Source organism: Symphalangus syndactylus, chromosome X (assembly GCF_028878055.3).
Source record: "Symphalangus syndactylus isolate Jambi chromosome X, NHGRI_mSymSyn1-v2.1_pri, whole genome shotgun sequence".
Lineage (NCBI taxonomy): Eukaryota > Metazoa > Chordata > Mammalia > Primates > Hylobatidae > Symphalangus > Symphalangus syndactylus.
In genome coordinates, this window is record NC_072447.2 from 32,028,897 (window position 1) to 32,056,397 (window position 27,501).

General features: G+C 41.0%; 1 pseudogene; it reads left to right on the forward strand.

Annotated features, from left to right (window-relative positions):
* LOC129475263 (protein Mdm4-like) overlaps positions 1 to 13,026 on the forward strand; it is a 32,055-nt pseudogene extending 19,029 nt beyond the window's left edge.
* The last annotated feature ends 14,475 nt before the right edge of the window (positions 13,027 to 27,501 follow it).

Genomic DNA, 27,501 nt, shown 5'->3' on the forward strand with positions numbered 1-27,501 from the left:
CTTCGAGAGACCATTTAATCCCTTCCTTCTAGAAAGATAAGGCTTAGACAGGTGAAGGGACTTGTCCAGGTTTATGCAGCCAGTTACTGGCAGAGCAGGTCTAGACTTCAGTCTCCTGTCTTCTGGTCCAATCTCTTTCCTTAATCCTCTCCCTCGTGTACTCCCACACACCAATAAATAAAATCCAACAGCTTACAGAATCCTTTAAGAGAAAAACAAGATTGGCTGTTCCTGAATTGAAAGAAACCATTTTTTAAAGACCTTGCTAGATTTCTGTAAGTAAGGCTGCCAGATTTAGCAAATAAAAATACAGGATTCCCTGTTAAAATTTGCATTTCAGATAAACAGTAAATAATGTTTAAGTATGACCTAAATATTTCATGGGACATACTTACGCCAGAAAAATTATTCCTTGTTTATGTGAAATGCAAATATAACTGAGCATCTGTGTTTTCAGTATGAGTATATCCCATACACTATTTGGGGACATGCTTATCCTTAAAAAAGTGTCATTTATCTGAAATGCAAATTTAACTTGTGTCCTGTATTTAACCTGGCAACCCTACTATAAAGCCTTTGAGGAAAGAACCTTTTGGCTGATTTCTCCCAGGCACTTATCTTTCTGTGTTCCTCCAAGGAATGGCCCAAACTAGTGAGTCATTCATCGGCTCCATAATAAAAAACGGAATCTCCAGATTTGCCTTCCCATCTGCAGGCTATCTCGGCTGTCAATGCTATCTTTCTAAACAGCCAACTTACCCAGGAATCAAGCTGCAGATCTCAACTGTCCTTCCCAACCTTTATAATCAATTTGAGTTGGGCAAGGTGCCAGCTTCAAAAAATTACACAGAACCAACTCTTGTAACTATGGAGATAAGAGGGGAGGACAAACCCAGGGAAACAAACAAGCTTTCCTCCTCTTTACAGAAGCTCTTCTAAATGGAACAGGCGGCGATTGGCACAAACATGCCAGCCATTTCCTGGATGTGTATACATATCAGAGAGCAAGGCAGAAGTTAACTGGGTTTTACACTTTATTATTTTCTTTTCTTCATAACTATTATTTTGTGGTATTCTAAAGGGGGCAGTAATGGAAGTGGGCCATCCAGTGTGCAGGCAAAAGGGGGGTGCAGGCAATAAGGGGTTTATCGCCTGTAGAGAATTTAAAAACAATAATAAAACTGACTGAAAGTTGCTCTGCTTTTCATTACCCCAATGTTCTGGCAATTCTAAACAATGTCATTGATAAAATACTCCTCCCCCTGCACTCCTCCAACCACCACTGACCCCAGACTGTTCTCATTTTAAGCAATGCCATCAACCATTTTTTTAAAACCTTCCTTATGGAGCTTTTTCTTTACTGTTGTTTTGGGGATGGTCTGGAGGAGGTGGAAGGGAGGGGAGAGGAGCTAGATGAGGCTGGGACACTTAAGTGATCAAAACAGCAAGAGCTAAGCATTTCAATGAATGGAGAGTGCCCTCTCATGCACGACTATCACTGGAGGTTTCCAAGGAAGGATGGGCAATATGATAGTAAAAGGAACACTAGATTCAGAGTCACAAGATCCAGTTGCAAGATGTGGCTTCGTATACGTGTAGGTGTGACTGAGGACAAAACCCATGTCCTCTCTGAGCCTCCATTTCCTCCTGTCAAATAGAATCTCTAACGGCTTCTCTCCCTGTCTACTTCACCTGGTTGTTTTGAGCAGCTAAGAGATAAAACATACAAAAGAACATGTTTTTCAAGTTGGAACGTGCTTTACTGATGTAAATCACTGTTTTAACAGAGACCAAAATAACAGTGGCTTTAACAGGATAGAAGATCTGGTCAAGTGAAAGCCCAAGCTTGCAGGCAGTTGATGAACGTAGAATGACCTTACTCCTCAAGGTCAACTAAGGACCCAGGTTTCTTTTCTCTTATTACCCCATCCTCCCATAGGGTGTCTTCCTTATCTTCAAGAATGAAACTGAATCACCACTTACCACAACCTCATTCTTACCCACAAGATGAGAAAAGAATAAATGGAGGATGAGCAGTTTCCTTTCAGAGCATGATCCAGATATTATACATGTCACTCTGCTCCTTTCTTATTGGTTAAAACCTAGTCACATGGCCCCACATTGCTGCCATGGAGTCTGGGAAATGTAGTCTCTAGCTAGGTAGCCATGTGTCTGGCTAAAACCTGAAGGTTCTATTGCCAAAAGTTGAGAATGGATATGGTGTGATGATATGCAGCTCTGCAACAGTTATTGTCATTATTTTTCAAGCTAGCAGATAAAAGGTCCTTTGTTTGTTTGTTTGTTGTTTCATTGCTCTGGGGAGTGAGAAAAAATGGAAAGTCCTATACTTTCAAAGCAGCTAGTGAATTTTGGACATATATCAATGTAAGTCATTCTGGTTTAAATGGGGAATTGATTTCCAGAGCAGTGGATTTTAAAGCACTTTCACCTGGGGCCTGTGTGTCACTGTTGCCAGGAGAAACATAAACTTTAGAGCACCTTGCTGTTGTACCGACTCTCTATCCAGTCACTCAGCAAGCTCAGAACTGAGAAAGTGGTACGTCATGTGGTTAGGGCCTTATCATCCTTGAGGCCTTGTGTCACTGCCTCCATAATTAAACACAGACAATTAGCTATAACCCACTGCACCCACATCAATTATGCCAGTTTGGATAACAGCCACAGAAACCCTTCTTTCCTGTCTTCTGCCTCTCTGGAAACAATTCTGGTCACATCACACAGGTGTAGTTAGAATTGCCTTGGCTTTTATAAGATGTCAAATTAGCAAGGCTGTTATGCCGCGATGGAACAGAAGCTTTATTCTTCCATATGCTGATTAAAAGGTAATTTAACCTCTTCCAAAGGTGGTCTAGCCAATCACCAGCAGTATTGACATTGTGTTAATGAGAAATTGCTCTCCAGAGTGATAAATTAGCCCTCCGAGACTAGTATGCAAACCCATTTTCACTAGATGGTCCAGCCTTAAAGAGCAAATTTGGTGGTTTCATCACCCTCTGACCCCGCCCTCATTAAATCTGCACGGACTGATGCACTGTATCTGAAATCCTGGATCTGTCTAGATTAAAATGCATACATGTAGCCTCCCCAGTGATGCTAACTGTCCCGGCTTGCTGTTTTCTGGCATGTGCTAGGCCGGGTTGCCTGTAGCTCAGCTGCAATGGGGCTGCTTAATACACCTCATTTCTTAGAGATAAGAAACTCAATTTACCATGAGAAAGATGAGAACAAAGCCAAAGGGTCTCATGATGTGGGAGGAGCCTTAGCACTCACTTAATCCCACACTTTCCCTTTGCATATGAGGAAGCTGAGGCCCAGGGAGATGAAATACCTTGGCCAAAGATGTGAGAAGCTTAAGCAGCAGAGATGAACTAGAATCCATTTTCTCAGAAAATGAGGTCACTGTCTTTTACTCTCCTCTACCCATCTTACCAAACTGACTACTAGCTACATGCCAGTTGTCACATCATCTAGAGATACCCATTCTACCCCATTGGTTTTCCTCCCAGATGAAGAAAGCACTCATCTTGCTTGAGAATATAAACTTGACTTCCTCTGTTGCAGCAGACATAAATCTCAATCCACGAGCAAAAAACACTGCATGTCATTATTTTTAATAAAGCAACCAGCCCCATCCTGCTAAGCTGGTGGGAAATTCAACCTCAGACATTCTTGGGCCCTTTCCTTCACTCTTCAGAATGTGCTAAGGTTCTGTGTCTCAAGGCATGCTAAGACATCAGAGTGACCCTCATGATCTCAGGCAAATCCAAAGCTATCACTGAGATGGAACAGAGCCGGGCCACAGGGTCCTTTTAGCTCCTCAGATTCTGCAGGTTCTTGGCCATGCTGGGAGCTGGAGAAGCCTTGGCTAGCCAGGAGCCTAAGCCTTGGTCCAGCCTCCCTCCCTCAGCTCAGTTGTTGGAAATCTTCCTCCTCTCCTGTAACTGTCAGGATGAAGAATGTAGATACCTGTGGTTCTCCAAGCTCTCAAATTTGTCTCTCCTGTCCCCAGCCAAATAAATTTCTCTTTAGTCCTAGGGAAATCCTTCTTGATTTCCTAAAAAGTATTCTCTCTCTTGCCTTACACTCTCTAGGACACTGTAACAGTTTTCTGGAGAGGCTGAGGATTTGGGAAACAAAGCCCAGAAGGGAAGTGCTTTGTAGGAAACTTCTGCTCTTTGTCCAACCTCAAACCTTTGCCATGGCAAGAACGCAGAGTGGGGAAAGAACAAAAATGCAGGGAGGGGAAACAGAAATTATCTCTCAAAAAATTATACTGCATAGGGTGATTCAAAGTTCCATGAAAGGGGGAACAACTGAAATTCCAATTTATTTTCTCTGGGGAAAGAATGCTGGGAGAAAATTGTCCCAGCTCCATCTTGAAAGGAGCATGAAAGCCATGGAGTAACTTCTTTGCTAAGCAACCTCAAAATGCAGCAATGGCTGCACCGGCTCTTTGGTCTTCCTCGTCATTTGATTGTTCCTTAACTCCTTGCTACCTGGCTACAGATGCCATGATTTTTCAAAATCAACTCCGTCCAAGGTCCCTACTGTCCTATTTGTCCAATCTAGCAGCTAACTCTTGGTCTTCATCCTCTTTGACCTTCTTCTCCTCCTGAAAATTCTTTGGGGGAATGGTTGGTGGCACTGGATCTTGCTGGTTCTTCCTCTATATTTCTGACTGTACTCTCCTTTATTCCTTTTCTGGCTTTTCTCTGATTCATTTCCACTAATCAAAGAGAGCTGATCTTGGCCACCTTCTCTTTTGTCTCCTTTCTGTCTTTCTCCTGGATTTAACCTACTCCTCAACTTCTATTGTCTTTAAATCTCATCTCTAGCCCCACTCAATTTCTTGAATTCTAGACCCAGAATCCGAACTGCCTTTTGGTTGTTTCATGCTGGATGTACTACCAGTACCTCAAACTTGCCATGTTCAAAACCAACTCATCTTTCTTCCCTAAACCAGATTCTCTTTCTCACTTCCTTGCTCAATGAATGCATCACCATTTTTCCAAATTTTGAATCCTTCTTGACTCCTCTTCTCCATTGTCCTTATATCCAATACTGTTTGAATCTAAATAGATTTTGCCTCCTCAGTAGAATAATAAAAGCATGATATGAGAAATACAGAATAAAGTGGAAGCATCCCTTTTCTCCTGGATGCCATCTTTTCATTAATGTCATATAGCATTATATTAACCATGGTTTTCATTCTGGCCTTTTTCCTTCCATAACTTCTTCTACACAAATATGTATTTTTACATAAAAAGGATCATCCTGTCTTGGAACTTGCTCGTCACTTATTATGTCATGACCATTTTCCTATGCCATTAAATGTTCTTTATTACAGTAATTCTCAAATTTTCCACGTGTATCAGAATTATCTGCAAATGCTTGTTAAAAATGTATTTCCCTTGGCCCTCTCCCAGAGACTCTGATTCAGTGTTTTGGAGAGGGCCTAAGAACCTGTATATTTAACTAGCACCCTAGAAGATTCTACTCCATGATGTTTTCAGATCCCAGTTTGAAAAACACTGAAGGAACAGCACAACTTTTAAGGATTGTCTGGTTTTCTTTTGTTTACGTTTACCATAATTTAGTTACCAATGCCCATTGACATATATTTAGGCTGCTTTTCAATTTTTAATATTATTATTAGTTCTGGGCTGACTTTACTTCTATGCTCTCTCTTTACCCCTCCTCCCCGCTCACCTATACATACAATTTTTCTTTAGGGTAAATTCCTAGAAGGGGAATTTCTGGGTCTAAAGGAAATGCAAAATTATAAGATATAGATAGTAATATATCATATACTCTTATATTATTCATTATAAAATTACATAGAATAGGCTGGGCATGGTGGCTCTTGCCTGTAATCCCAGCACTTTGGGAGGCTGAGGTTGACAGATTGCTTGATGCCAGGAGTTCGAGGCCAGCCTAGGCAACATGGCCAAACCCTGTTTCCACAAAAAAAAAAAAAAATACAAATTAGCCGAATGTGGTGGTCCACACCTGTAGTCCCAGCTAATGGGGAGGCTGAGGCAGGAGGATCACCTGAGCTCAGGAGGTTGCGACTGTAGTGAGCCATGGTTATGCTACTGTGCTCCAGCCTGGGCAACAGAGCAAGACTGTGTCTCAAAAAATTAATTAATTAATTAATTAATTAATTGAAATAAAATAAAATAGAATAAATTATTATATATTACATGTTATAATACTATCATATATTACATGTTATAATACTATCATATATTATATGTCATAATACTATATTACATGTTATAATATTATATATTAGTTAATGTACTGCTACTTTAATTATATCATATAATAAATAACAATACATAATATATTAATTTATATATGTTTAAGCGGGGTTTCACTTGGACCATTGCACAAGATTTACATTTATCTATGTTAATTTCATCTGGTTATATTTCACCCATTGCTTCAAGGGTAGTGATATTTTTATATCCTTCCTTTACATGAAAAGCATTTGCTATTTTTCCAGTCTCCTGCATATCTGAGATGTGGTTTCCATACTTTCATCCAAATCATGGGTGAGAAATAGTGAAGAGAATAAGACTGAAAAAACACCTTACTTCTCCCCCAGAAACCTATATTACTTAACACTCTTGCTTATTCTCCAAACATTAATACCTTACTTTTAATAGTGACTGGCTTTTGATTTTCATCTTGTTTCATCTTTAAGGTTGCAGGAATGTATCTTACCACATATGTGCTGAAGTTCATATCCAGTGCTATCTATCTCATGACTCTGGTCTACCAATCAAAGAAGAAAAATAGGTGCATGGATTTTCTATATTAACATGAGTGCTGCTTAGCACAGATTCTTAACACCGCAGTGGCACATGACATAAAGCACGGATTCAATTCATGTTTCTGAGGGTGGACGGGGGGCTCTGCCTCTCTCCTCTGGGCTTGCTTTGCATCTGTGGGTCGGCTCAACTAGGCTGGGCTTAGCTATGTGGCTCCACTTCAGGGTACAGTGGCTGTGGTGGCTCTGCTCTATGTGCCCCTGGTTTTCCTCTTAGGATCAGCAGACTAGCCAGCACGGGTTCTTCTCATCACAGTGGCAGAGGCACAGAACATGAAGGAGAAGTACCGAAGGCCTCTTAAGGCCTAGGCTCCGAATGGACACATTGGCAATTCAGCCCTCATTCTATTGGACAACACAGATCACATAGCCAAACCCAAGGTCAAAAGTAGAGGAATACATTTCACTCCTTTGGTAAGAGACACACACATGCCAAAAGGTACGGAGGGGTGAATTACATGTTTCCCACACTAGCAAAATCTTGCCCTCCTTATGTTTAGTAAAACCAGGGCTGAATAGCATTCAGCACTCTCTTTTCTAGTTTCTGACAAACAACTGGCTTGTCCCAGAATCTGGCAAGGTTTGATTAATCTCTCAATCCTGAGTTTGCCAAATCTACTTTCTTCACCCTTTCAAAAATCAGAATAATGATTCTCCATTTTAAAACTTCAGAAGACAGTCAATAGGTCTGTGATTTAGTTTGCAAGTTCTCTCGGTTCTCTAAGATTCCATTTTATTAGCCCCAAAGGATCTATCTTTCAAATTTTTATTTATTTAATCAAAGTTTCCTTTACCCTATTCATTACAAGGACGACTGCACTCGACACAAAGGCAGTGGAATATGCAACAGATATTTACTTCTCATAACAGTCTTCATAGTAGGAATTGCTCACCTAGCCTACATTGAACTTGCAGGCATCTCAGAGAAAGGCAGAGGAGCATGTTCTGGTAGGAACAGAACCTTAGTTACCTACCCAGTCAGCAAAGAAACATCATTATTTTCCAGTATCAAATATTTTATATATGATATAAGTAAAAAATAGTGCAAATTTTTCAAATTTGGAATTCGAAGTTAAGATAAAGTCAATTTCATGTTTGATGGTGATCTATAACAGACATTCTATAGCTGTTGGCTATGTACATATTATGCAATATTTTGAAATAGTCGTCTATCATCTTTTAAAACGAAGTCATTATAGTCACTGTTCATATTATTATTATCGTGGGTGTTGAAAAAATGTTTAATTCTTAAAAGCTGTGCATGCTGTTCCTAGGTCAGGTAGTTGCAATTTCATACTGAAAATGGCATTAATAAACAAGAACAAATCTTATTCACTGATCTTCTTGGAATGATGCCTCCATCTTTTATCTGTACAGAGGTCTTCAGGGAAACGAATAATGTTTGAGGTTAGCATGACCTGGGCAGCTAGGAGATCCAAAAGACTCAAGATATGAAATACAGTTACTAACTCTTGTTCTTCTGTAGACCATTCACGAGTTTCCATCACAGCTTGCCCAGTCTTTGTGTGAATGAGGAAAAGGCACCTTTTGGGGGTATCTGCTCTGACTTAGGAAGAAGCGCTTGGATTTCAGTGTCCCCTAACCTCCTCACTGGGTGCCCTTATGAGGGGCTCAGCCTGAACAACCCTGAAAAGAAGGGTGAAACTGTTGGTGGCCCCTCTGGCAGGAGAGGGAGAGAGCAGGGAGAAGAAAGAGTAGGCAGGGCGCAGAAGGCTCATGGCAAAGGAAAGAGGCTGGGAGGGGAGAAAGGGAGAGAAGCAGAGGAGATATGTAGGTCACTGGTAGTGTCAATGATGATAGCAATAATAATCATCTCGAACATCAATCAGATCTTTATTAAGCATCCAACATTCTGATGCTTCACATGTATGAACCCATCAATCCTCTTAAAAACTCAGAAAGATGAGTACTGTTATTATCTCTCATTTTACAGATGGAGAAACTGAAGCACAGAGAGGTGGAGAAAAATGCCCAATGTCACAAAGCTATTAAGTGGCATAACCAGGATGTGAGTCAGGCCATCTGATGCTCCCTCTTAAGTATGTGAAGTGATCACTGCAGAACACATAATGTGCCACCCACGCTGTCACGACATTCCAGCTATTATTATTGGTGTACGTGCAGCACACACACACACACACAAATACACAAACACACACACACACACACACACACACACACACCATGGGCAGGAAGCAAATTACCATTGCCATTGCCATTACTATGTGCACATAAATGAATTGGCCTCGGATGCCTCTCTTTATGCTTATTTGAAAACAGTATTTTGAGGAAATGGACATGTCGCCAATGCCCATACTTAGAGTGACAAACTCATCCCAGTTTGCCTGGTATTTCAGCAGTTTTGGCAACAAAAGTCACCCGTGTCCAGGGAAACCCCTTGTTCCTGGGCAATCGGAACAGTTGGTCACACTACCCATACTAATATCAAGAACCAACTGTATGTTTTGTTATTTCTTCCCACTGAATACACAAGGGGGCATTGTAACCATTCAGTCATGCATTCCTCAAACATTTATTGAGCGCCTAATCAGAGGTGTGATTGCTGCCCAAGAACCTAGCTCTGAGGATGGTGCAGGGTGACAGGAAAGTGAGAAACCTTCTGTGATTCTCGCATCAGGAAGAATAAGCTATGTATTCAAGGGAACAAACACACTCAGAGCCCTTACTATGTGCCAAGCACTGTCATGAGCACCCTTACACTTTACCTTATTTGTTCCTCGGAAACACCCTAGGCAATAGATAGTTACAATTAGCATCCTTGTTTGAAAAAAACGGAGGCAAAGAGTGGTTAGGTACCTCACCTGACATGGCCAGGTTTCTCTAGCCCTGCTCAGGGGTTCTTCCCCAGCCCAGTGGTTCTCAATCCTGGCTGCACATTAAAATCCCCTGGAGAGGTTAAAAAATAATACTGATTTCTCAAGGCCCCAACTGCAGACATTTTGATTTAATTCAGCTGCTTTGGCTGGGCATCAGGATTTTTAAAATCTCCTTGTGAGGAGGATCTAATGTGCAGGTGGGCCTAAGAACCTAGATGGCTAGACCCTACTGTTAGCAAACTGGGCTACCCGGAAACCTCTAATCCATTGCTTCCCAGATGTTAATGTGCAGGTCCATCAGCTGAGGACTGAATTAAAATGCAGATTCTGATTCGGTAAGTTCGGGACAGGGAGGACCTAGAAGGCAGTGCTTCTGACAAGCTCCTGGTGGATGTTGATGCTGCTGGTCCATGGACCATGCTTCAAGTGGCAAGGATTTTAAACCAAAGTGTGGTCCTTAGACCAGAAGCCTCAGTATTTCCTGCTTGTTAGAAATGCAGGCTCTCAGGCACCACCCCAGAATCTGCATTTTAATGCGTATTTGACTTGGGGAAGCACTGCTCAAATCCTGAGCTCCCCTGCAGGTGCTGGGGTTGAATTACAGATATGCCAAAGTATTGCCTCCCCTCTTAGGAACTTGCACAGTGACCCCTGGGGCCCAGCTGTAAGCAGCCTCATTGACTCCAGGTGTGTACAAATATAAGTTCCAGTGCTGGTAGCCATGGAGAAAAGGTTGGGAAGTCCTGCTCTAATAGTCTTACTGCCACCTTCCCTCATGGCCCCAGCAAGCCTTTGCTCACCCTGTTTCTCCCACCCGGGCAGCCTTTGACGGGCCTCACCCAATTCCTGAAGGTCCAGCTCATGTCCTAATTCCTCCTCCATGGAACTATTCCCATTTTCACATGGTCATTTCAACTCCATGGACTTTTCCTTCACATAAACACATAATGGCACCTCCTATGTGCTAGGCACTGTTTTAAGCCCATAAAATTATTAATTCATTTAATGCCCACTTTACAGCTCAGGGAAACTGAGGCACTGAGCAGTGTGGTAAGTTGCTCAAGGTCACACAGCTAATAAGTGGCAGTGTCAAGATTCAAACAAACCCAGGTAATCTGGCTTCAGAATCACTACACGGACCCCTTCTCACTTAGAGAAGAATTTGCAAATAATGCAGAGTGTGGACAGTGAAAGAAGACATATCAGTTTCCCATGGCTGCCATAAGAAAGAACTACAGACTGGGTGGCTTAAAACAACAGAAATTTATTGTCTTACAGTTCCAGAGGCCAGAAGTCTGAAATCATAGTGACAGCAGGGCCATGTGCCTTCTGAAGGCTCTAGGGAAGAATCCTTCTTTGTCTCTTCCTGGTGTCTGATGCTTGCCAGCAATTGTTGGAGTTCCTTAGCTTGTAGATGCATCACCCCAATCTCTGCCTCCATCATCACATGACCTTCTTCTCTGTGTATCTCTGCATCCTCTCCTCTCCTTACAGGGGCACCAATCATTGGATTATGGCCTGTTCTAATCCAGTATGGCCTTATCTTAACTAATTATATCTGCAAAGACTCAATTTCCAAATAAGGTCACATTTCGAGGCTCGGGGTGGATATGAATTTCTTTTGAAGGGGACACTGTTTAACTCAGTACGGAAGAGCCCGAAGATGGTTTCAGGGCAGAAATGTCTCTTTTAAATGCTCAGCTCCTCCCTGTCTCAAAATAATGCTAAGGCCTTAGGATCTGTGACTGATACCCTCCAGTTTCGGCTGAAGAGCAACCCATAGAGCAACCGTAAGCTTTGAACAAGAGACTCAAATGTCTTCAGTGCCCAAATGACAATTTTCTACTTCTTCCTAGTGTTCAACATGTGATAGTGCTTGCGGGTTCTCCCCAGAATAAGTCAATCACATTGATTTTACGTGTACAGCACATACGATCAAAACAGCCACTTTTTATTTTTTTATTTTTATTTATTTTTTTATTTTTAAGACACAGGGTCTCTCCCTGCTTTTCAGGCTGGAGTGCAATGGTACGATCATAGCTCACTGTAGCCTCAAACTCCTGGGCTCAAAGTGATTGTCCCACCTCAGCCTCCCAAATCACTGGGATTACAGGCATATGCAACCACACCTGGCCAAAATGGCCACTTTTGAAGGTTTTGCAGGTGGCAGGTGCAAGATGAAATGATGGTTGTTGGAGTGGTCAAGCAGTATCCAGGCCACTGTCTAGTGGGGAAGCAACTTATGATCCATGGGAGCAGCCTGTGGCGATACTGTGGTGTGATGGAGGTCTTTTGGGAGGACTACTTGGATGTCAGCAATTCTCAATGAAAGATCCAAGTCCTGCCTTTGATAAGCTAAGAAAGAATCTTGTCACCAGCAGTCTAGGGTCATGGCATGGATATTCCCAGCCAAGACCAGTGGAAGCAATGTGCAGAGGAAAGTTCCAACTCCAGGAAAATAATGAAAGAAGGCAGCTTTCCCACGCTGTCTACCTCACCACAGAAATGCAGAAATCAGAGAGAGGCAAATAGGTCCTGCCATTGTTTTAGTCACTCCCAGGTGACTTGTGGGTTTGGAATGAGTCAATACTGGAGCAGATAGGCGATGGAATAAAAGTAGGAGCTACTGCTACTGATAAAACAAGCAAAAAAGTAGGGAACGTGAGGTGATTGATGTGGGAAAAAATGACCTTGAGGACTCTCCACCCTTAAAAGATTACACTGATATTGAAGTTACTTCTGAGGATGTGTGGTAGTGTTACTGAGTATAAGAAATTTAACCTTCCAAACAGGAGGTGTTTCTGTTGCAGGGCCTTGAGGAAAGATTGGTATTCAGACTCTTCTAAGTTAACCCATTCTCTCTTCATGCCTGTTATCACTGCTGTACCTCACGAAACAAGGAAAATGAAGGAAAAAGAAAATAATGTCTCAGATCACCAAAGAACCATTACAGTTCCAGTTGTTAGAGCCAAAGATCTGTATGTTAAGGAAGAAAAACCCCAACTTCTTCCCTGCGGCAGATTTCTTGGATTTGGCTCACAGTTCTGAAAGCCTAGAAGCCATCTCAAGCTCAGGACAACAATCAGATAGCCTTTCAGAACAGAGAGCAGATACAGAACGCATGGAGGACTGGCAAAACCTCTGGAAGTCATTTGGCATATGTGAGAAAAGACCAGAAGACAGAAATATTATTCATGGAAGGACAGGTCATCTTGTCATTTATTTTCACTGTACCAGAAGATTAAAGAAGTCTGGTTTTCATGCCTCCTTTGTAAGAAGATTCAGCTGGTTATTAAGGTTTTTATGGCATAGCTGAATCAGCAAGTTGCAGAGAAATGATAACCAGGACCAGGTCAGGGATCAAACCGCCAGTATTGAGCATCTCTACTCAGTTAGTCCACTGTGTCTGCTCCTTTGTTCATGGAAACATTTGTGTGCCAGGATATTTTCCCCATCTAAATTCATATAAATTTGAGAGCAATTCTTCAGAATTAGATTAATTTTGAAACCCCATTTACATAAAAATTACTTTAATCACTATATTCTTCCTCCAAAAAAGAGTTTCTAGGAGGAAGCAATTAACAAGCAGAAAAATACATTCATTCACCACATTATCTGAAGAATAACCTTTTCTCTAGTTAATTTTATTATTCACCCTTCTTTTTATTTTTTTTTTTAGAGAACGTTCTGAAGCATAAAATCCAAAATGGAGACTTTTGTTTCAGCTATGAGAAAAACACTCAACATAACAACAATAAAACAGAAATAATTTGATGTGTTGCGGATCACTTTACCTTGCAGTCAAGTTGCATGATACAAAGAAATCAAAAGAAAAAGTAAGAATCTTCAAAAACAGGAAATTTGTTCCAGCCAGGCACAGTGGCTCATGCCTGTAATTCTAACACTTTAGGAGGCTAAGGTGGAGGATTGCTTGAGTCCAGGAATTTGAGACCAGCCTGGACAACACAGTGAGATCCTGTCTCTACAAAACCTAAAAAAAAAAAAATAGCCTGGCATGATGGCACACACCTGTAGTCCCAGCTACTTAGGAGGCTAAGGTGGGAGGGCTGCTTGAGTCCGACAGGTTGAGGCTACAGTGAGCCATAATCACGCCACTGCACTCCAGTCTGGGTGACAGAGCGAGATCCTGTCTCCAAAAAAATAAAATAAAATAAACAAGAAATTTGTTCCGTGTATGCTTAGAACAATGGTTATCAAACATTTTTGCTAACGTTCCCTTAAAAGAATTTTGAAAAACTGTAAACTCCTTTGCACACTTTAGAAATGGAGGTGTAATTAACATAAAATAAACAATTTTTAAACTTTATTTCAGATGCAATGGTATGTGTGCAGGTTTGTTATACAGGTAAACTCATGTCATGGGGATTTGATGTACAGATTATTTCATCACCCAGGTACTAAGCACTGTACCTGATAGATATTCTTTCCTGATCTTCTCCTTTCTCCCACCCTCCACCCTCAAGAAGGCCCCAATATCTGTTGTTTCCCTCTTCGTGTCCATGTGTTCTTATTGTTTAGCTCCCACTTATAAGTGAGAACATGTGGTATTTAGTTTTCTGTTTCTGCATTACTTTGCTTAGGATAATGGCCTCCAGCTCCATCCTTGTTGCAGCAAATGACATAATCTCATTATTTTTTATGGCTGCATAGTATTCCATGGTGTATATGCACCACATTTTCTTTATCCAGTCTACTGTTGAGGGGCATTTAAGCTGACTCCATGTCTTTGCTATTGTTAATTGTGCTGCAATGAACTTATGCATGTCTGTGTCCTTACGGTAGAACAATTTCTTTTCCTTCAGGTATATACCCAACAATGGGATTGCTGGGTTGAATGGTAATTCTGTTTTTAGTTCTTTGAGGAATTGCCACATTGCTTTCCACAATGGCTGAACTAGTTTACTCTCACCAGCAGTGTATAAGTGATCCCTTTTCTCTACAGCCTCGCCAGCATCTGTTATTTTTTTTTATTTTTTAATAACAGCCATTCTGACTGGGGTGAGATGGTATCTCATCGTAGTTTTAATTTGCATTTCTCTAATGATTAGTGATATTGAACTTTTTTTCATATACTTTTTGGCTGCATGTATGTCTTCTTTTGAAAACTATCTGTTCATGTCCTTTGCCTACTTTTTAATAGGGTCGTTTTTTGCTTGTAAATTTGTTTAAGTTCATTATAGAGTCTGGATATTAGACCTTTGTTGGATGCATAGCTTGAAAATATTTTCTTACATTCTGTAGGTTGTCTATTTACTCTGTTGATAGTTTCCTTTGCTGTGAAGAAGCTCTTTAGTTTAATTGATCCCATCTGTTGATTTTTGCTTTTGTTGCAATTGCTTTTGATGTCTTGATCATGAAATATTTGCCAGGTCTTTTGTCCAGAATGATATTTCCTAGGTTGTCTTCCAGAGTTTTTATAGTTTTAGGTTTTACATTTAAGTCTTTAATCCATCTTGAGTTCATTTTTGTATATGGTGTAAGGAAGGGGCCCAGTTTCATTCTTCTGCATACGGCTAGCCAGTTCTCCCAGCACCATTTATTGAATAGGGAGTCCTTTCCCCATTGCCATTGCTTGTTTTTGTCAGGTTTGTCAAATATCAGATGGTTATAGGTGTGCAGTCTTATTTGTGTGCTCTCTGTTCTGTTCCATTGATCTATGTGTCTGTTTTTGTACCAGTGCCATGCTGTTTTGGTTACTGTGATCCTGTAGTATAGTTTGAAGTCATAACGTGATTCCTCCAGCTTTGTTCTTTTTGCTTAGGATTGTCTTGGCTCCTTAGGCTCTTTCTTAGTTCCATATGAATTTTGAAATAGTTTTTTTTTCTGGTTCTGTGAAGCATATCATTGGTAGTTTGATAGGAGTAGCATTGAATCTGTAAATTGCTTTGGGCATTATGACCATGTTAGTGATATTAATTCTTCCCATCCATAAGCATGGAATATTTTTCCATTTGTTTCTGTCATCTCTGATAGCTCTGAGTAGCGTTTTTAATTCTTGTTGTAGAGATCTTTCACCTCCCTGTTAGATGTATTTCTAGGTATTTTATTCTTTCTATGGCAATTAAATACACAAATCTTAAGAGCTCCTTTCCTATATGTTGTAGACATCTGAATAACCACCACCCAAAACAAGGTGTGGAACATTTCCATCACCCCAAAATATTACCTCATACCTCTTTCCAGGAAGTCCCCCAAACGTTTCCTGATTGCCACTCTAGATTTGTTTTTCTTTTGCACATCTTTGACATCTAAGTTTTAAAAATACATTTAATTACTTGCAAATGAAATAAATGATTAGCTAAAAGTTTCCCACAGTTCCTCAGTTAGGAATGAAAGTGAATATTGGAGCCACATTGTGTATTATTTGTAATTTTCTATGTACTGAATTTTGCTTAAAGGTGTCTAGTTCTCACAGTTTGGTCCCAAGTATTAGCTCAGTTGTTTTTGTGCTCTTTATTTATTATGTCCTGAATAAAATAACCTCATCAGAGTGGTAGGAACATTTGCAACCACAAGTTTGGTGTTCAGAGTGAGCCAACCACGTCCAGTGCCCTTTCTAGAATGCTGTTGAGGGGAGAGAGGGGTGTGTAGGGTTAGGGAAGTGGGTTCCCTGCTACATTTGACCCTACAGTTGGCATTTGAACTTGTACCTGCCTTGAACTATTGGAGAACTGTCTATGGATGAGCTATTTTATTCCCCAGGTAGACTGAAGTATAATGATAAGGGAACAGGAACTGGAACCAGAAGACCTGGGTAGGGGACTCAATTCTGTCATTACTGTGTGATCAGGGACAGATTTCCCAAACTTTCTGAGCCTCTGTCAAATGAGACTAAAACCTACATTCCTGGAATGTTCCAAAGAAAGTATTAGGTAAGAATAGTGAAATTGCTTTGTAGAATGTCAAGTTCTCATCAGTGGGACTTTACTATTATTTTAAACAGGTGCTATTTTTTCTACTTCTTTTAATTCTCACTGAACATTGCATGTAGAAGATCTTAACAAATATGTGTCAACTGAAGGATATATTTATTTATAATAAATAACAATAAGGAGTTAAATATTACTGTTTAGGGAGTCAAGAATTTACCAATTAAATTCTCAACACATACGTGAGTATAGATTTCTTACATATGCTTAATACACATATATAAGGTACAAGAAACAAGCCACATTCCATTTACAAGGGAGCGAAACACTAATTTCTATACTTTGAAGATCTGTATGGAAAATTGTCACCACTCATTCCTTTCCAACCAGTAAAATTAAGTAATGCCACATAACACAGCCTCTCTTTGGAGCATCTACTTTCTATCCTTAATCATACCTTCAGTTCTCTTGAGAACTGTTCCAAATATTTTTACGCTTATATAAATTGTAAAGCCAAGAACAAGAAATGCTGTTCTAGTAAGACTATACCACAGTTGATCTTACGAATCTGGAAAATCAATTACTTCACCTGGAAAACCATTATTAAGGTTCCACTGTGAGCCAGGTATTCAGGCGGGAAATTGGATACAAAAACAAGATGGTGGAGGAGGTGCTGGCCAAGATGGGGTAAGCCATTCGCATTCTACCTGTCTCACTCACTGCAACTACAAATTCTGGGCAGGAAACAAAACCATAACAACAAACAATTGTCTGAGGACCAAAAAATAAGTAATAGCAGGCAGATTGGGTAGGAAAAGTAAAACTTGATGAAGTCAGTATGATGGTGAAGTTCCTGTTTTTGTTTTTCCCTCTTCTATCTCCCAGTTTTGACCACAGGGTGGCCCTAGTTGCAGAATTGTACTATGTGACTTTATCTACCTTGGGACTCCTCTCTTCCCTAGGTCCTCAATCCTCTAGTAAGCTGAGGGGAAAGAGAACAGGAACCGTATATGAGAGGTTGTCATGGGCCAGGCCTAAAAGTGGCACACATCACTTCTGCCCACATTCCATTGGCCAGGACTCAGGCATATAGCTAGCCATCCTTAGCTGCCAGGGAGCATGGGAAATGTGTCTAGCTGTATGCCCAAGAGGAAAGTAAAATATAGCTACTAGTCAGGACTAAAAAAGTCTGTGACACAAAAGTGCTTGGGTAGGAAAACTGTGTACAGACAGCTTTGTGAACATAGAGGAGGAAATTCTAAATCAGAATGGGGAGACAGAAGCCAGAGAAGGCTTTCTGGACAGGACATGAGTTTTGCAGGAGAATTAGAAGAGTGAAAGAAAGGGGGAGCATGGGAGGAGACCATAGCATGTGAAAGACGCAGAGGCAGGAAATACACTGATGAATTTGGGAGACCCCACATGGTTCTCTCTTCCTTGGGCAATGGTTGTGCTGTGGTTTGGTTATGGTTTGTTTGTCCCCAACAAGTCTCATGCTGAAATGTGATCCCTGATGTTGGAGGTGAGCCTGGTGGGAGGTGTTTGGATCGTGGGGGTGGATCCCTCATGAATGGCTTGGTGCCATTCTCAAGGGAGTGAGTAAGTACTCACTGTTAATTCCTGCAAGAACTGGTTGTTGGAAAGAGCCTGACACCTCCTCCTCTCCCTCCTGCTTCTGCTCTCGCTGAGAGATCTCTGTACACGTGAGCTCTCCTTTATCTTCTGCTGTGAGTGGAAGCTTCCTGAGGTGCTCCCCAGAAGCAGATGCTGGCACCATGCTTCTTATACAGTCTGCAAAACCATGAGCCAAATAAATCTCTTCTCTGTAGAAATTACCCAGCCTCCGGTATTCCTTTATAGCAACACTAATGCACTAAGACAGGCCACATGGAGAGAGCGCCAGGAGATGAGCCTGGAGAGGGAGGCAGGGACCAAGACTTAATCCAGAAAATTCAGTAGTGTCATTGATAGATGTGGAGCAGGGGCACAATAGAATCTGGTTTCCCTTTTAGAAAGACCCTGGTACTTGTATGGAGGGTAGCTGTAGGCAGAAATAAGAGTTAGGAGACTTTTGCAATGGTCCAAGTAAGATGCGAGTTGGGCTTGAGGTAAGCAGTGGAGTGCAGTGATGGGATCAGGTAGGAGATCTGAAATATTCATGAGTCAAAATCAATAGTACTAATTGCTTATGGTAAATGAGATTATAAAAAGAGTCAAGGAAAATTCCTTTTTTTCATTCATTTCTTGGTTTATTCCTTCAACAAATATTTTTTGAATATCTATGTGTGTTCCTCCAGGTGCTAGAGATACAGCAATGAATAAACAAGGAATGTTCCTGTCCTTAAAGAGTTTGCATTCTGGTGGAAAATTTTAAAACATTACAAGTAAATATAAACTTACAGTGTGATTAAGGTTGCCATTCTTTAGCAGATAATATGTTGTGTTTGAGATCCTTGTGGGACACCTGTGTGGAGATTGTTTAATTGGATGTTATGGCTATGAGCCTGTTGCTCAGGAGAGAAGCCTTGCCTACAGATGTAGATTTGGGTGTCATCAGCGTATGGGTAGTTGCAAGTGACAAAAAGATAAACAATACAGACTGGTGCATGCAGAAAAGGGAACTCATTGGCCTAGGACACCAAAAAGCCCAGGAGTTGTTTCTTTGGCTTCAGGCATAGCTGGATCCAAAAGTTTATATGATAATTTAGGGGATTTTGTCTCTCTTTTAATGTCTTGGACTAGCTTGAGCGTAATGGTCCCTGGCAACCTCAAAGTCCCCAATTCACATCTATTGGTTCAACAACCTCATCAGAGGCTAGGTGCAGTGGCTCACACTTGTAATCCCAACCCTTTGGGAGGCTGAGGTGGGAGGATCACTTAAGGCCAGGAGTTCAAGACCAGCCTGGGTAACACAGCAAGACCCCATCTCTACAAAAAATTAAAAACTAGCCTGGCATGGTGGTGCACATCTGTAGTCCCAGCTACTTGGGAGGCTGAGGTGAGAGGATCACATGAGACAGGTAATTCAATGCTGCAGTGAGGTATGATCATGCCACTCTACTCCAGCCTGGGCAACAGAGTGAGACCCTGTCTCAGGAAAAAAAAATCAAAGTTGCATTTGTGTTTGTTTTTTTGCTTCCTGTAGTTCCAGCAGAAACATCTCAGTGAATATTTACTGGTCCATTGTGGGTTATATGCCTATTCCTGAACCAAGCACTGTAATCTGGAGTTGGAATATTCTGATTGGCCATGCCTGGGTCGCAAATCCAAACTTGTGGCCGTGGGTGGGGCAGGGTCAGCTTCCACAAGTGTGTTCTTCCAGGAAAGAGAAATTCTGGTACTAGCTGGGGAGAAGAGACAAAGACTAGAATGTTCTTTACAGGTGGAAACTGAGGTTTTGGATATTTGTGAGGTCACCCTTGGAGGAAATATAATGAGAAGAACCCTGAGATGATGTCAAAGTCCTGAGAAGCATGGCATTTAGAAGTTGAATAGAAAAAGATGATCCTGCAAAAGAGACAGAGGAGTGGCCAGAGGGGTAGAAGGAGATCCTGAAGCTACTGTTGTCCCAGAAACCAACTCACTGAGTCTTGAAAAGGGCTGAGTGGTCAATTATGTCAACAGTTGCAGAGGAGTCAATGAAAACGAAGAGAGGAGAGGATGTATTATAATACCCTGGACATAAAAGACTGTGAGGGAAAGCTACACAATGCCCCTCACAGGATGGAAGGCAGTATTAAGGAGGAGCTGGTAGAAAGTACACCAGATCATTTGGTAGGAGGATACTGGGAGTTCAAAATCAAATGGTTCTAAATATCTCAGTTTCTCAAACTGAGAGGCAGGCACATCCAGAGGATCAGGAAAGCCAAGGGATGAATGCAGGGCATCTCTCTTGACTTACAATTTTATGCAAAAAATTATTAGGGCTCACATTACTTCTGTAAGAAAACATACTATAGGCAGGGTGCAGTGGCTCACGCCTGTAATCCCAGCACTTTGGGAGGCCGAGGCGGGTGGATCACTTGAGCTCAGGAGTTCGAGACAAGCTTGGCCAACACGGCATAACCTCATCTCTACAAAAAATACCAAAACAAAACAAAAAAATTTAGCCAGGCATGGTGGTGCACACCTGTATTCCCAGCTACTTGGAAGGCTGAGGTGGAAGAATCCCTTGAGCTCAGGAGACAGAGGTTGCAGTGAGCCCAGATAGCACCACTGCACTCCACACTCCAGCCTGGATGACAGAGACAGACCCAGTCTCAAAGAAGAAGGAGAAGGAGAAGGAGGAGGAGGTGGAGGAGAAGGAGAAGAGGAAGAGGAAGAAGAGGAGGAGGGAAAAACATACTATATTATGATGCAGGATTCAAAATGTGTGGGGTTTTTAACTAAAACATTGAACTTAAAAGAGATTTGTACTTGTAAGTGACTTCCTTCAGACTCTACTCTCAGAGTTCCTTGCAGTGAGCATGCAGGGCTAACCTCTGGTTAGGAGGTCCTTGGGTGGAAGAGAATGGGAAACATGGCTGTTTGTTATTTGAGCTTTTGCCTGTTGCTCTGTGAGTGAAGAGATCTTATTTCAAGCACGTTTTAAGACAGACCCACTTGTATATAACCATAACAATGGCTAGCATTTGTAAAGCACTTACCATGTAACAGGCACAGTTTTAAGTGCTTGACCTCACTTCTCCTCACAATAATCTCCTGAGATGGGTACCACTATCATTACTCCTATTTTAAAGATGAGGAAGTTGATGCACAAAGAGGTTAAATAGCTTACCCAAGGTCACACAGCTTCACCTGCAACCAGGGAGCCTGGCTTTGAAGCCAGTGTTCTTAACCACTGCGCTACTGCCCCCTTCGTTCAGTTCCGTGGTTTCCATATGGCCCAGTGCACTTGTTAGTAGGTTCTGATATTGGTTCAGAAAAGAAGGTCAGTCCTCATTCAATGGTCTGTGAATTTCTAAAAGAGGCAGGGAGTAAGTTGGGGAGGCGAAATCTGGTAGCTGGATCCCACCTCTGCCCTATCCAACTCACCCCATGGTGAGACAATGGGCATGCCACAGACACGCAGAAGCAATTTTGCACCTTGGAGCCATGGAATTCATTAGTCCACTGGGTGATTGTAGGTTTATCAGAATTCTACAATTACCTTTGTTGTTTGGACTTGTATTTTTCATTTGTATTATTTGTAATGTGTTCCCCAAATGAGAATAATTTCAGAGATGCTTTTTACAATAGCTGCTTTCATAAAAACATTTCACCTTAACCTTTTCATAACCTAAGGACGAAGAGAAAAATCTGCAATTTCACAGTGTGAATCTGTTTTCTTAGAATGTATATGTATAAATTACTTTTTATTTTATTTCAAAACTCATGCAAGGGTAAGTAGAGCGGCATATGAACCCACATGGCTCATCATTCAGCAACAACCATTGACCTATGGACAATCTCGCCCATTCACTCCCCCATCCCTATATTATCTTCAAGCAAAAAGCAGACATCCTATCATTTCATCCATAAATATTTCAGGACATATCTCTAAAAGATAAGGATTATTTTTAAAAATATAACCACAATACTATGATACATGATTTCTTAACATCAGCAAATAGCCCATGTTCATATTTCCATAAGTTATTTTTAAAATTCTGCTCATTCTACTGTTCTATACCCCTTAATTATTAGTAACTTCATTATATTTGTTATTGTTGAAATAATTTTCAATTTTTTATTTTGAAAAATTTCAAATGCACCAATGTAGAGAGAATACATTGAACCCCCTGAACTCATTATCCAGCTTCAACAATTACCTATATTTGACCAATCTTCCTTCATCTACTTCCCCTTTACATAACCCCTATTTGCTGCATGTTTATAAAGCAAGCCCCAGACAACATTTTGTGTTATTGGACATGCATTCTTAGCTTGGTTAGAGGCAAGAAAATGTGGAGATGTTCTCTGGTAGGCATTTATATATTTATTTCACTTCTAAATCCCTAGAAAAGGATTAGATTAAATGCAACACTTTTAGCAGATCAGATAAAGTGCCACTTGGCTTTTTGCTATTTCTTTTTTTTTCTAAAAATGTTTAAAATAAAACCAAACTCTAAACAAATTGCACTAATAGTCTATGACATGAGTACCAAACAGAATATTTGTGTCACATGAGCTCTGTCAGCTGTGCCCAGATCTTTAAAAGTATACATTTTTCTAAGACTAATTGAATAAAAGCTGAAACAACAAATTTTAAGCCTAATTATAATTCTGTTTTAAAAGGAAGAAAAGATATAAAGATTTACCATCAGCTGGTTTAGATTCAAAATGGGGCCTGAATGATGACACTCCATTGGCAAAGCCCCTGGGTTCCTTTCACACTCCTTCTGGATTTTAAAATCCACTATTTTTCAAACAGTTCTTGAGGAATCTTTAAGAATTGTGTGTCTTGTTACCTGGGAGGCAAAAGAAAGAGTTCAAGCTTTAGGGGCTGATGAAATAATGACACAGGTCATAATTTGTTGAGATTTACCAAGATGCCTTGTTTTGTCTCAGGGAGACTTACCATGAAATTCACAATAACACTCACACTAACTGTAAAATCACAGTGTGTCACCATATCACTCGTTCTGTCATTGCCACCACGAGCTAATGACAAATGACAGCCATATTGGCTTATACACCATTACAAACCCAGGGGGATAATGAAAACTTGTCATGGGTTAGGTCAAGCAAATAGCAAGAGAAGAGCTATTGAGCATTTTCAGTAACAATAGCAGAAAATCTGGGCAAACAAAAAGTCATCGGTTAGGATTGCAAATTGGTTCGACACTTTTGCAAAAGGTTTGGCAGTACCAATGAAAGCTAAACATGCATGTACCCTATAATCCAGCAATTCCACTTTCTGGCACTAGAGGTCAGAGTAGTGCTTACCCTGGGGTACTGGCTGAGGGGGCATGAGTAAGCCGTTTGGGGGTCCGGAAATGTTTTATATGTTGATGTGGTGGTGGTCACAGGTATACCCTGTGTATAGAAACAGGTATACCGTATTGGTATACACACTAGTGTAGACACAGATATACCCCGTCTTTGTACACTCCTATAAGCTATATCTCAAATAAAAAAAAAAGTAATTAGTAAACATTCCTAATAAAGAGGCTTTTGCAATGTGCTAGCAATTTAAGAGAACTTCTGTCTCTAGGTGAAGACAATGCTGTGTTCACTCTCCCAGGTTGAAGACTCCCAACCGAAATGTGGGGGTGGGGTGCAGCCCTTTCCCCTAAGACACTAGATCTCACCTCTCCCTTTCTTTTTCTTTCTTTTCTTTTCTTTTTTTTTCTTTTTTCTTTTTTTGAGACGAAGTCTCTCTCTGTCGCCCAGGCTGGAGTGCAGTGGCGCATCTCGGCTCACTGCAAGCTCCGCCTCCCGGGTTTATGCCATTCTCCTGCCTCAGCCTCCCGAGTAGCTGGGACTACAGGCGCCTGCCACCACACCCGGCTAATTTTTTGTAATTTTTTAGTAGAGACAGGGTTTCACCATGTTAGCCAGGATGGTCTCGATCTCCTGACCTCGTGATCCACCCGCCTCGGCCTCCCAAAGTGTCACCTATCCCTTTCAACAAGAACCTGGATCCCACCGAGATAAAAGCTCATCTTTCCCAGATGGGCATTGCTATATTTGTGGGCACTGATAAAACTTTACCCACAGATACTGATTTCTGGCTCTTTTTGACTGTTCAAATGGCCTTTCTTTGATGAATTCACACCAATGGTTGACAGTCAGGTTGCTTTGGAATTGCCCTTTCTTGGCAAAGCCAAAATTGGGCAATGTCAAGTCATATATGCCAAATTACTTTTTAAAATTAAGTTAAATGGCAGGCTCTGCTGATATTGCTTTGTATTTGTTCATGCTGATATTGTAGCCTCTGCCACTTGACATTATGTTTGAGCATCCTTTAATCATTCATTGGTGTCCAGTTGTTCAGGTGTACCCATTTGGTTACAAATCATTGAAGACCCACCCTAGCTGCATTTCTATGTCGACATGCTGTCAGCAGAACAGCAGAACTCTCCCAGCGCTCATGCCTGGTAAACTCTGCTTGCACCAAGTTACTCTCTATTCACAGAGTTGAAATCAATTTTATTCTGTAAAGGGAGGCAGACCTGTACTTTACTTGGGAAACTGCAATAGGCTCCCGGGAACACAGCACTGTCTTTATCAAGAGACTGGGGTCCTCTGAAATTGCCAGCACCTTGCAAGGGGAGGAAGACCTGTTGTAAGAGGCACCAAGTTGTCAGAGGATTTGGCTTTCAGTTTATGATGAGTCAATGTGAGGAGGGGAAACTCCTGAAGCTTAAAGAGCACAAAAAGCTTGGAATCAAAATATGGATAAATCCACAGATTTTCTAGGTTAAAGTGGTTTTATGTTTGTTTACACACAGGCTTAGGAAATGTGATGGTATTAATGCCAGAATATGGCTATGATTTAGAAGGGATTGATGCTAAATTGGGAAACAAAATGATGTTACATGTACCAAGACTAAACACTATTTTATTATTCATGACTTGGTATCACAACTTTATGGCATCTTTTAAATATGAAAAAAACCTGTGAGAATGTAATGAATTAAAGCTGTGGAAATTTTCTAAAGACAAAAATGCTCTATATTTTGAGGCATTACATCCCCTGGATATTTTTATTTGATTTTAATTTAAGGATCAAATTTTTATGGTTGGGTAAACAGCAGAGAAAGATTCCATCAGCTGCTTTTCAATTATAATAATACGGGGGAACCTAGTATACCTTTGCTATTTAAAAGATTTTTTAAAAGATCAGAACATGTGTTCTACTTCATGGTATCAAACATAGAGCAAAATGGTTCTAATTGAGAACATACTTGGCATACGATTGGATTAAAATGACTGAGAGTTATAAATGTCTGAAATGTCTATTTCAGGCATGAGTAGGGGAAATGGCACTAATTTCTAGAGTATGCACATAATGATTAAATTAGCCTACAGAGATAAATCAGCCTTCACCCTGGAGAAGAAATACCATATGAATAAGAAAAGAGCCAATCAATTCTTTAGTGGGCAGCAATCACCATGAGAAAGTCCTTTCCCACTATCAAATGTTCCCATATCTAGCCTATTTTTCTACAATTCCATTAGCCTCCCCTGTCGTATCTACCAAACTAAATAAAATGCTGTCTACAAGCCTGTTCCTTAGTCAATTGCTCTGTTTGGTCATATTTAGACCCTTTTAAAGGAGTCCCAGTAGATGCACTGGGCTTATATTGGTATAGTGGAAAATGCCAACTTTTGACTTTGACTTTGGACTTAACCTCTGACTCCATGGATATCAACATTTATATCTTCTCCTCAGCCTCAATTGTTTCTGGAATAAGTTGGTGAACCATAAAAATCTGGATGTATAAAAAGACTCAGATGCACACACACAATCTACATGCACACACATGTACATGTCTTTTTGCTGCTCTTTTTCCCTTTGATCCTGACTCCTGGGATCTTGTGTCTGCCTACTTCAATGTATATGTGGTTGGAGAATATTCTAAGATGAGAGGAAACATTCTGAATGGCAGCAGGATTGAGGTGTGGGTGTTAGAATAAAGGGACAGTCACTGTTAGTGGGGACTCTGCCCCTATCTGCTGTGCATTAACCTTTCCAATATACACTAACAGTGCCCTACTGCAAGCAGTGTCTGCAACTCTCTGCCTGAGCGTTTCCTGTTCGCCCAAGAACTGAGTTATCTAGAGGGGCCATGGAATACACACCCATGAGAGCAGCCCTCATTCAGTATGGGATGGGCATGACTGGTAAATACACTAGCTTCTTCACCTCCTGATTAAGTAGGACAGGACTCCAAGGCATACTCTATTGCATCTCCCCGAGTCCCCCCTTGGGACTGAGCCCCAGTTGCTCACAGAGACAATCTGCTCCATAATGTACTCTTCCCCACCATGCTTCCCTGCTCCCCTGATAGAGTTTCAGATCGCCTCTCAAATAAGCTTCTTGCACTTAAATCCTTGTTTCAGGGTCTCTGTCTGTGGGAACCAACCTAGGCCAGGTGGGTTTAAATGTAAGTAATCATGGCATCTGGAACTCAAACATGTGCATTTGAATCTCGCTTTGCAATTTACTCTCTGTGATCATAGGTGAGTTACTTTATCTCTCTGAATCTCAGTTTTCTCCTCTATAAAATGGGAATAATAGAGTACCTTTGCTACTTAACAGTGTTGTTGGGAGGAACAAATGGGATAACATATTTGGAAGTGTTTTAGAAACTGTACAGAGCCACATAAATATTTGTTATTGTTCATAAGCGCTATTTTTTTCTTGGGGTAAAGGGCTCTTTTTTGCCTGGGGGCAGGACTTTGAAAAAACATTTTATTTTGAAATAATTATAGACTCACAGGAAGTTGCCAGGATAGTAGCACACGGTGCCATGTACCCTTCCCCCAGCTTCTCCCATTTTATATGACTGTAGTAGGATATCAAAAGCAGGCAACTGATATTGGTACAGTACTGCTAACTAGACTACTGACTTTACTCAGTTTTATGCTTTTTAAGTTCTTACCAATTTGACATTCTATTTCTCCTCAGTCCTTTGGTCTCCACTCTCCCCATCTCTGGTCATCTTTGAGGCGTCTAAACTAGGTACTTGAATCACCAATTCTTAGTGTTCACCACGTTCAAGCAGGTTCTGATTTAACACCTTCGGCCATTGTCCTAACCACACTTCAAAACTGAGGAACAAATTCTGTTCCTTCTAATCTAAATCCTGTCACTACCTCCTGACCAATAGGTAGGCTTTGCAGGAGAAATCCCAAAAGCTTGGATCCTGCTAAGCAACTTACTGCAACAAAATGGTGAATGCAGCCA